The 10933-nt window shown below is 36.4% G+C and overlaps 1 protein-coding gene across 1 annotated transcript in view; it reads left to right on the plus strand.

Annotated features, from left to right (window-relative positions):
- The window catches only part of LOC125648764 (E3 ubiquitin-protein ligase TRIM71-like), a 242909-nt gene that overhangs the window by 225149 nt on the left and 6827 nt on the right, over nucleotides 1–10933 (plus strand). The window lies entirely within an intron of this gene.

Raw genomic sequence — 10933 nt, forward strand, 5'->3', positions numbered from 1 at the left:
TGTAAGTGTTCTGGGTAAACCATAGAAAATAGCACACAGTCTGACACAGAATATGTCCTCTTTTTTTGTTACAAAAGCTCTTTGACCCAAATATATTTACACCTAATACAGTGTACATGTGTATTTACACTGTTCATGTTACAACAGGGAATGCGATCTGTATAAAACATAATTCGTTATCATATTAGTCAACAAGTTGGATATCTTGTGTAAACTGCATTTATTGACTTAGTGACCGCCGTACCCCGATCCTGCACCTTTGTTAATAGGCGATCCGCAGTTTATATCTAATCTAACTACTGATATCTGATTATCACTAATGAGAGACCTGAATTATCTATTACCGTCCGGCAGTGTAGTATTATGAAATAAGTCTGTTACTTCATCTTACTGAGGTCTAAAATTTCATCTTAGTTACAACTATTCTGTTTCAATCGGTTGTTTTTGTTTTCCGCTGTACGTCTCTTCGGATGCAACACCTCTCCGCAGGATACCGGTAAATGTATGAACATTCGTTTGACATAGATCAGTCCCAAATGAGGCAACCCTTTTAGACACCCCGGGGCTGTTCGCTTCATTGATGTTACACATTCATATAATAAGATAACCTTTTGATTCAATTCAAGCGAAATTTCATCAAAACGATCCTCAGACTCCCTGCCTCATAAAGTTGTGCCCCCCCCCCCCCCAGTGATTCCTGGATCCGCCACTGACACAGCGTATATACATGTACTGACATTGTTCAGATTACAACAAGGAGTGTGCCATATATAAAACAGCGATAATTCATTATCTTATTTAGTCAACATTTTGGACATTTTGTTTAAACAGGTTTTATTTACTTAGTGACCGCCTTACCCAGATCGTGCACTTTTGTAAATAAGCGATTGTGAAGTTTTGGATGACAGTGTATTTCTAATCTAACTACTGGTACAATTCCTATCTAACACGCTTTATCTGTTAGTCGTCTTGCTATTTCATATACATATCATCAGATAGATCTGTAAATCCTCAGTTCTTATTAGGGTCATAACTTCACCTTAGTTTACATTGGTTCTGTTTCAATTGCTTCCCCTACTGCATTTCTTCGGGTTGACCGCCTGTCCGCAGGATACCGGTACATGTATGAACTTTCACCTGTCCGCAGGATACCGGTACATGTATGAACTTTCACCTGTCCGCAGGATACCGGTACATGTATGAACTTTCACCTGTCCGCAGGATACCGGTACATGTATGAACTTTCACCTGTCCGCAGGATACCGGTACATGTATGAACTTTCACCTGTCCGCAAGATACCGGTACATGTATGAACTTTCACCTGTCCGCAGGATACCGGTACATGTATGAACTTTCACTTTACCTACATCATTCATAAATGAGTCAACCTTTTTATATACACTGGGTTCGTTTGCTTAAAAAAGGATGCTATGCATATATGTTTATCATACAAAGAGTAGCGCTAAATTAAAATTCAAGTTGAATTATCTTTAAAATATTTAATATAATTAAAAGCATATTCGATTTGAAAATGCTATGTTTGAGGAAAATTGTTGAAAAATAAATTATTTTATCCCTTTCAGTATCTGTTTTGGGATGAGTGGGTGGGTGGGTGGTGGATAGGTTCATAAAATTCCTTTTAAAAGGTGGCAGACACAAAAAAGAAGTAAAATAGAAATAAAAGGTAAAATTTAAAAGTCTTAAAGTCCATTTCAGTACAAGGTATATTTATTTTATTTTTAATACAACATACAATCGAGAGGGGGGTGGGGTCAAACATTGACAAAGCCCGGGAAAAATGCTGTGGTAATCACAAGCGCTTGTTTAGTTGTTTTTTTTTTATATAAATAAGGTATGATGATTTTAATACACATACATGTATTCATTGGTTTGAAGTATATCAAACGGTAGAGTCTGAAGATGACTTCGCTTTGTTTCTGAAATTTCTGCTACCCTTGTTCATAATAAGCCTTTTGATTTTACAAAATGTTGACTTGCTCATGATTACTTCGAATATTTTCCATTTTCTGTTCCGTGTTATACACCCAAAACAAAGGGGTTGAGTTGTACCCTTCTAGATCCCCCATTGTAATTTGTCTAATAGCTAAACACCGCTAAAAAGAAATTCAAAATGTCAGCATACATTTTAATCGTGAAATTCCCCTACTATCTACTCACTGGCGGATTCAAGGGGAAACCGGCGCCACCGCCCCTCTCCCCTAAAATTTTCAAAGTTAAGATAATTTTTTTTTTAATTAAAAAAAAAAAAGCTAAGGTAATTCGTGGTCTCTTTTTAGAAAATTGTAAACATAAAAGAAGCAACAATTTCTTCAACTCTTGGACAAATAAATGACAAAATCCTTCGATTTATTGAATAACCTTAATAGGGAGAGCTTCCAAAATACCCTTAACATTTGCATCATTCTATTAATTTTGCCTTGCTAAAAATGACAGAAAATAGTAAGAATGACTATATAGGAAACAGATTCCAAGCCTTATAAAATATGTCAAATCCAAGAGCCTGGGCCTTCACCATGGTTTCCCCTGGACCAACTAGGGGTCTTAAGGCCCCCAAGACCCCCTCCACATAAAGTTGCGCCCCCTAACCACCACACCTTGATCCGCCTCTGTTACTCATCCATTCTATTCTGTATCATGCAAGAATGTTTTACCCCTGTACAGAACCAGATCTGAAGAGGGATGAAATAAAATGGCCCCCAATGTATTTATTAAAATAAATTTTCTTGCTTCATGTTAAAATTTACATAATTCAACTAATCAACATTTGCACTTTTATGAAATTAAAGTTTGACGTCTGAATTCGCCACAAACGGTATATAACGGTATATAACTCTTGAGTTTAAGGAAGTTAACTCCTGATCTTTTGAGTACAACTGCGCAGGATGATACAACTAAGTATTTACTGGTTCAATACCGATCCCATTGGTGCAAATATATCACACATCTATTGCTGAACCCTATCCAGTTAAAAATGTTTGTGTTTTCTCATCAGAATTTGGTCCTGTCCATACTTTTTACAGATCTGGAAATATATGGACGATAGTAGGTACAGCTAAATCATTTAGGCTATGGTTTTATATTATCAAAAACTTTTGAATTTCGTATGGCGATAAACGTAGCCCTTATCGCTGATATTTTAAAAGAAAAAAAACCGATTAGTAATGTTTTTACTAGAAGCCTCTCCATTATGGAAACCTGTTTGAACAAGATGACCTCCCGGAGTAGCTCGCTCTATACAAAACACGATATCACGTGATTCGGCTGTATTGTCCGCTGTTTTAGTAACATAATCACACCTTCAACGTCATGTACTTTACATAGAATGTATTCGGTACATACGGTATACATGTATATGTAATTTATTTACCAATACACTAAATTTTGATAAATTGTATACAAACATGTTGATATCAATTTCAGAAATAAGTTGAAGTTTCTGAATCTAATTTTCTAAACAAACGATTATCGTCGACTAACCAGTTTCGGTGACCTTCGTGATAAACCGTGATTTTCTCATTAATCACTTGGATTGAACAAATAAATTACACACCTACCTTTAAAGTAATTAAATTCCTTTACTTTCATCCCCAAAATTCCGAATTTATTGGTACATGCACGTTAATTGATATAATTTCGTAACAAAAAAACATGTCACTTTGTGGTCCTAAAACAGTGACGTCACCTATTTCGGTGACCATTGTTAATATAGGTTTGCCAAAAGTTTATAACTGTTAAAACGTATATACAGGAGGAATGTGCAACTAATCATCAATGAATAAATTAACATAGTGTAGAATTCTAGACTTTTGGTATACTTTATATTAATTTGACGGTTTGCTTGAAAAAGTAATAAGTAAATGGGTTTATTTTTGGGGTGCTCGTGTTGAATTTTTGCATACTCTCCTTCTAGTAGTTCATTTTGGGGGGGGGGGGGGGGAATGAAGACGTACTCTATATATTTGCAAACACTACGGCAAAATTGATGACGCAATCTACACCCGGAAAGGACAACGCGCACACGTAAACAAAAGATCACCGATTCTGGTCAGTCACCGAAATAGGGCAGTCGACGATATATATTTTTATTGTTTACATTACATGCAGAGTGAAATGCACTAGTATGGTTTTCTTTCTTTATTTTTTTTTCTACACAGACGGAAAGTGCTGGTGGTGGGGTTTTAAAATTAATTGATATTTCGACATTCTCGCGACAAAACACAAAGAGAACTATTGTAACTAGTTCAGAAACCATTGTCTGTGGCGTCTATGTATAAACACTGTCACTTTTCTACAGCATAGTTACTTATATTGACTATTTCAGAAACCATTGTCTGTGGCGTCTATGTATAAACACTGTCACTTTTCTACAGTATAGTTACTTATATTGACTATTTCAGAAACCATTGTCTGTGGCGTCTATGTATAAACACTGTCACTTTTCTACAGTATAGTTACTTATATTGACTATTTCAGAAACCATTGTCTGTGGCGTCTATGTATAAACACTGTCACTTTTCTACAGTATAGTTACTTATATTGACTATTTCAGAAACCATTGTCTGTGGCGTCTATGTATAAACACTGTCACTTTTCTACAGCATAGTTACTTATATTGACCACGGAAAAGGGGACCTCCTCTAATATCTGTTTCACCTCATCCTTTTCCAAAATAGAGGTGCGATCCAAATGTATATATTGTCAGCTATATGATTCCTCTGTGGAAGTGTGAAGACCCCAAAATAATGAAAAAATGGCGTGCTTAATAAACAAACAAAAACAAAATGACCTGTGTTTTTTCTAAATCACCCCTTCCTCTCGTCCCTCTAGATCCGAGTAAGGGAGAACACGAAAGAAAATTAGTGTCACGAGTACGATTTGAACTGGATCTGGGTGGTGTTTACAGTGGTGGGCGACGGTCTTATCCATTATGCCATGCGTAATTGCTTTTAGGCAAAGCATAATAGAGTATTCAGTGTGTATGGTTAATGATTGTAACCTATCAATATTCTAAGTCAATTTTAAAAGGGTTATCCCATTAGTTATTATATATGTAGAATTTGGTAAAAACATTTCTTTGTGGGATAAAATAATTTCTTCTAATATTTTTCACACTGTGAAGATGGTCAGCGATTGGTCATTGTCTGTAACAATAGAACCTGCTGTTTCGGTGGTATTTTTGCACGAGACACAGTACCGCGAAGGCCTGTTCAATGTTGAGTATGGTTTTGGTGATATTTTTGTCATTTACATACACACAATAATTTGGCAGTGAATATTGTGAGAGTATTAATGTTCGCTATTATGTGTGTACGTTATTACAGGAAATTCTTTGCTAAATAGAAATAGAGCAAGGATATAACGCAGTTTTCTGAGTTAGACATATAATTCATACATGTAAATGATAATATAGCTTCGAGGTGTACATTGTATGTTTTAGTTAATTGACAGTGTTCATTTCATCAATAGGTCTATAAACATTGATTATGATATTACACGTTGTATTTCAGTATTGAACTTGACCTGTCATGGTGGTGATTTTGGGTCGGGTATTGCGTTCCTTGCTTTGGTTTGTTAACATTGCGTATTCGCAAGTTTTTCTATTTTGTAATTGACAACTTCATGTATTGTATGCAACATATGAATTCTTATATAGGATATATGTTTGTATATTAATAGTTGAGGTCGAGAACTTCTTGTGCGTCTGTGATAAAGTGAAGTGTATCGAGATGCTTTTATGATTTCTGCAATTGCATATTTTTGCGTTCACAAAACTAATGTATTTATTTATTTGTAGGAACATTGTCATATTACCTTGCGATATATGTATGGAGAATAAACAGTGAAAAATAATGTGTGTGTTACATAATGCAAAACCAATGGAAATGTAACGGACCAAAACCTACAAATGTGACTCTAAATTTGAATCCACTTGTAACATAGTTTTAAGCTATTTTTTAATGCTGATCAAAACAAATAATCTTGACGAGTTATTTCATTTCACTTCTTAGTATGTAATCAACAATCTAAAGTAATTCAGATAAGTTCGGAAGCCCAGAACAAGTATATGGTGTACCAATATCTTGGACATCCCTCGCATGATATTGACGTACACCCCGCTGTCCATGAGCTGGTTCTCCCGGTTTTGTTTCAATTTTTTTCATTTTCCTTTGATGGAGTTCACCTTTTTTGTTCATATCAAAAGAATAGTTTCTGGATAATATGATTTAAATATCTTCAAAATGAGATAAGAACTTTACATAACAAGGATACATACAATGTACATACGAAAGATTACCCACGAAAGCTCGAAAGGTTTTTTCCGATGAGGTCCTTTCAATACACAGATGTCAGCATTATGTGAGAGGAAAGCCACATGTCCTTTACACCCTGTCACATACTGCCACTGTAGATCACGGTGATCGAACTCGGGTTGCAGCGGTGAGAAGCGAGGGGGGTTACCTCTCCACTATCACATCAGTATGTGATTTTAAACGAATGTATAAGATGAAAGTTATAAAATATAGGAAATGTCTAAAAATTTGACCTTTTTTTCCTTAAAAAGGAAAAGAATTGCTGAAAGGTGAAGATAACGAAAAGTGGTCAACCACATAACTTCTATAAGCAATACAAAATAGTGTGTTGGACAAACATGGTCCCCTGGACATACCAGAGGTGGGATCAGGTGCATAGGAGGAGTAAGCATCCCCTGTCAACCGGTCACATCCGCAGTGAGCCCTACATCCTGATCAGGTAAACAGAGTTATCCGTATTCAAAATCAGTGTGCTAAGAACGGCCCAACAATCGGTATGAAACATGTAGGACAGCATTTAACCCAATCATAGGTTGTATTGACGAACTAGATCGTTATAACGACTATAGAATTTGCGAAATGCTGACTTTAATCGAGACTGTTGAAACCCCAGTACCATCAACATTGTCAGTAGCTTGACTCGATTGAAAAACTGACCATACGCAGAACAAACTCTTGCGTATCGAATCGATTGAGAGATGTAAACATCATATGCAGGTGATAATGGAATATTGCTACATAAATATGGGAAGTTAACGATGGAGAAGCTGAAATCATCCCGTTTGTCATACAGTTGAGTTGTCAGTTGCTGTTAATGTCTACTTTCAATAAAATACCTAAGTATGAAGCAGAAGTGGACGACTCTGTGGTGTCTTATTTCAAGATCACAGGGATATATCGAATCGACATCTGAATGAAAGTTATTATTTTTAATGGACAAAACGTCGTCGATATATTTAAATGTCGAATTGAAGGGCACAGCAAGAGATATTTTCTGCTCACGTAGAAGTTTTTGAATAAATTATGCTTCATATGAATATAGCAACATGTGAGCTAAGAAAGGAACATAATTCGTTCCCATAAGAAGTGCAACAGATTGTTGGAAGACCTGATCACGAAAGACCATAAAGATATTGTCAATAAGATCAATGGAATAATCACGCTTGGATTTTTTTTTTATTGGGGGGGGGGGGTACTAAAAACTCTTCGATATGAATTATGTAATAATTCTTGTCTACCTGTGTGTTCTGTTTAGACTACAGTCTGTCTACCTGTGTGTTCTGTTTAGACTACAGTCTGTCTACCTGTGTGTTCTGTTTAGACTACAGTCTGTCTACCTGTGTGTTCTGTTTAGACTACAGTCTGTCTACCTGTGTGTTCTGTTTAGACTACAGTCTGTCTACCTGTGTGTTCTGTTTAGACTACAGTCTGTCTACCTGTGTGTTCTGTTTAGACTACAGTCTGTCTACCTGTGTGTTCTGTATAGACTACAGTCTGTCTAAATAACGAGCATTTCGCCAAGCAGCAATCTTTACCCATTCTAACGTCCTAGATTTGAGATACCCATGATCTTAGACTAGCTGAGATATCGCGCCGACCCCATGCATTTCACACTTTTCGAAAGAAGTCAAAAACATCTGTTAATTTTAAATCCCGAACTAACTAACCGTAACTAAGTTTTATTGTGGCAAAGATGGAAGGGATATGTATGGAGGATAATTATACATAGATCATTGTTTTATTCAGACACTCCCTATCAAAGTACATTGAATATAAGTGTCGGTCAAATGTAATTAACTCATGATCTAGTAAAATAAAAATATCTCGATGGTTTGCAATTTTGCTTCTATTAATTATGCAATGAATTAAATCCAATTTGTCAATAATCGACACTGAACTGGTATTTATATTAAATTAAGTCAATTTAGCAAGATGTATATTATTACAGAGAGAGAGAGAGAGAGAGAGAGAGAGAGAAGAGAGAGAGAAGAGAGAGCACAGCGGTAAATTATTGAATATCTCTATTACATGTAGTGCGCTTTTCATTTACTGAGTATACTAACTCACATTCTAAACAGGAATTGTCTGCAGTACGCATTATCATTATGCAGTGTTTTTAAGAATATTGTAATGAAGAAAGGATGAATGGACAATTTCTGAGACCAAGTTTTCTCAAAAACATAATAAATAGTGGGTTTTTGTTGTTGTAAATTTTGTTTCCAAATGCCGAAAAACAATAAAGATATGAAGGGGGTGTCATTTCTTATTTTTTGAATTCCACATTTATCATGATTATTTTGCCTGCCGCACATTTCCACACCTCCTAGGCGCCCATAGCCACAGCAAAGCCACCGGCAGCTATGTGTATTGGCAAATAACACACACCATGGAACAGGGTGGATTTTCCACCGTGGTATTTCCACGATGGAATGTATAAAACCCGTGTTGTGAATTATAGGTCAACAGAATGAGAGTATGCAAGGTGAGAGAATGTCTGTAATGAGAACAGTCTGTCTCCGATTTTCATTCTCTGATGCGAGGAAGCCTAATACATTTTTTTTACGCAACCGATGTATGTACCCTCACTACACCAACAGCATTAAGTACAGCGTATTGTCCGCACGCACAAACGAAATTCGCTATTTGAGTTAGTAAAATAGAAATATTGAGATGGTTTGTAATTTTGCTTCTATTAATTATGCAATAAATCAAATCCAATTCATTAATAATCGACACTGAACTGATATCTATATTAAATCAAGTCAATTTAACAAGACGCATACTAAGAGAGAGAGAGAGAGAGAGAGAGAGAGAGAGAGAGAGAGAGAGAGAGAGACTGAGTATCATTTTGCAATAGATGAGATGCGAATTTTGCTCTACACTAATGGTATGTAAGCACAGACCACAAAACCTCCGCATTCAAGAGGTATCTAAGTGTTTCTATGGTTTAGGTGTCGTCCTGAAGATGTTGAGTGTGGAGTTACACGAAAGACAAACATACTCACAAACACATTCATGAAAAGGAATCTACAAAACTGTGTTCACCCGAAAAAGATAGCTCTCGTAAAATTTGTTAACGGTCATTTGTGCTACGCTTTGTAACAGATTGTTACATACTGAGCTGGAACTGCACCCTTTTTTCGGGTGAATCTGACCGACACCAGTTTTGTAGATTTATTTTATTCATTGTGTTTGTGAGTAGGTATGCATGTGTGTTTTTAAAATTAATTTTTACATAAAAGGTGCAGTCCACGCTCGGTTTGTAACAAAGCGTAGATACAAATGAGCACACTATGCCAAAAAATAAAAAGTGTTGCATAGCCATTCACCTCGTTGTTGCATACCGTGTCGTTGTTACATACCGTCTCATTGTTAAATACCGTGTCATTGTTACATACCGTGTCGTTGTGTATACCGTCTCATTGTTAAATACCGTGTCATTGTTTCATACCGTGTCATTGTTACATACCATGTCATTTTTACATACCGTGTCGTTGTGTATACCGTCTCATTGTTAAATACCGTGTCATTGTTTCATACCGTGTCATTGTTACATACCGTGTCATTGTTACATACCGTGTCATTGTTACATACCATGTCATTTTTACATACCGTGTCGTTGTGTATACCGTCTCATTGTTAAATACCGTGTCATTGTTTCATACCGTGTCATTGTTACATACCGTGTCATTGTTACATACCGTAACTATTGCGTCATAGGCGGCTTGATAGAAGTTTTCTAAATATTCCCATGAAAAACTCTTACCTCTTATTGTGGTCTCTGACTCTCTCACCTTACACCCATGGTCCTGACTTTTAACTATCCCGGGTCCTTATTTTTAATTACCCCGGGTCCTAACTTTTAACTACCCTGGGTCCTGACTTTTAACTACCCTGGGTCCTGACTCTTAATTGTCCAGAGTCCTAACTTTTAACTACCCCACGTCCCGACTTTTAACTACCTCAGGTCCTGACTCTTAACTTCCCCGAGTCCCGACTTTTAACTACCCCGGGTCCCGACTTTTAGCACCTGTAGATATTTATATAGCACAACTAATCATGGACCGTCTGTTGTTTTTAACGGTGCATCTCTATAATTCTCACGTAAAACTTTTAGTCCCTATTGTGGCCCCACCCTATTTCATTGGGGGGGGGGGGGGGGGGGTAGTATGGAGAAACAAATCTACCTAGGGATTAACCATGGTTTTCGTCTACACTTGAAGAAAATTCTAAACAAGAGATATTTGTAAAACACATATGCCCCCATTGTGCAAAATTGAAGAGTTATACACACACCTCATATAATTGATAGTAGTATCATCAATTCGAAATATTGAGTAGACGATATATTCCTATGTCAAGAGTGGATTGACCATGTGACCTAAAAATCAATAGGGGTTGTATACTCCTTTTGCTGTAACAATGTACCAAGTTTTGTGTCAATAAAGCAAATAATTCTGAAAATATAGGAGTCAATATATTACTATGTCCAGTTCAACCATTGACCTTTAACCACGTGACCTCAAAATCAATACGGGTCATCTTCTCCTGAAGATTTACCAATGTACTAAGTTTGATGTCTGTCAAGCAAAGGGTTCTC

Source organism: Ostrea edulis, chromosome 9 (assembly GCF_947568905.1).
Source record: "Ostrea edulis chromosome 9, xbOstEdul1.1, whole genome shotgun sequence".
NCBI lineage: Eukaryota > Metazoa > Mollusca > Bivalvia > Ostreida > Ostreidae > Ostrea > Ostrea edulis.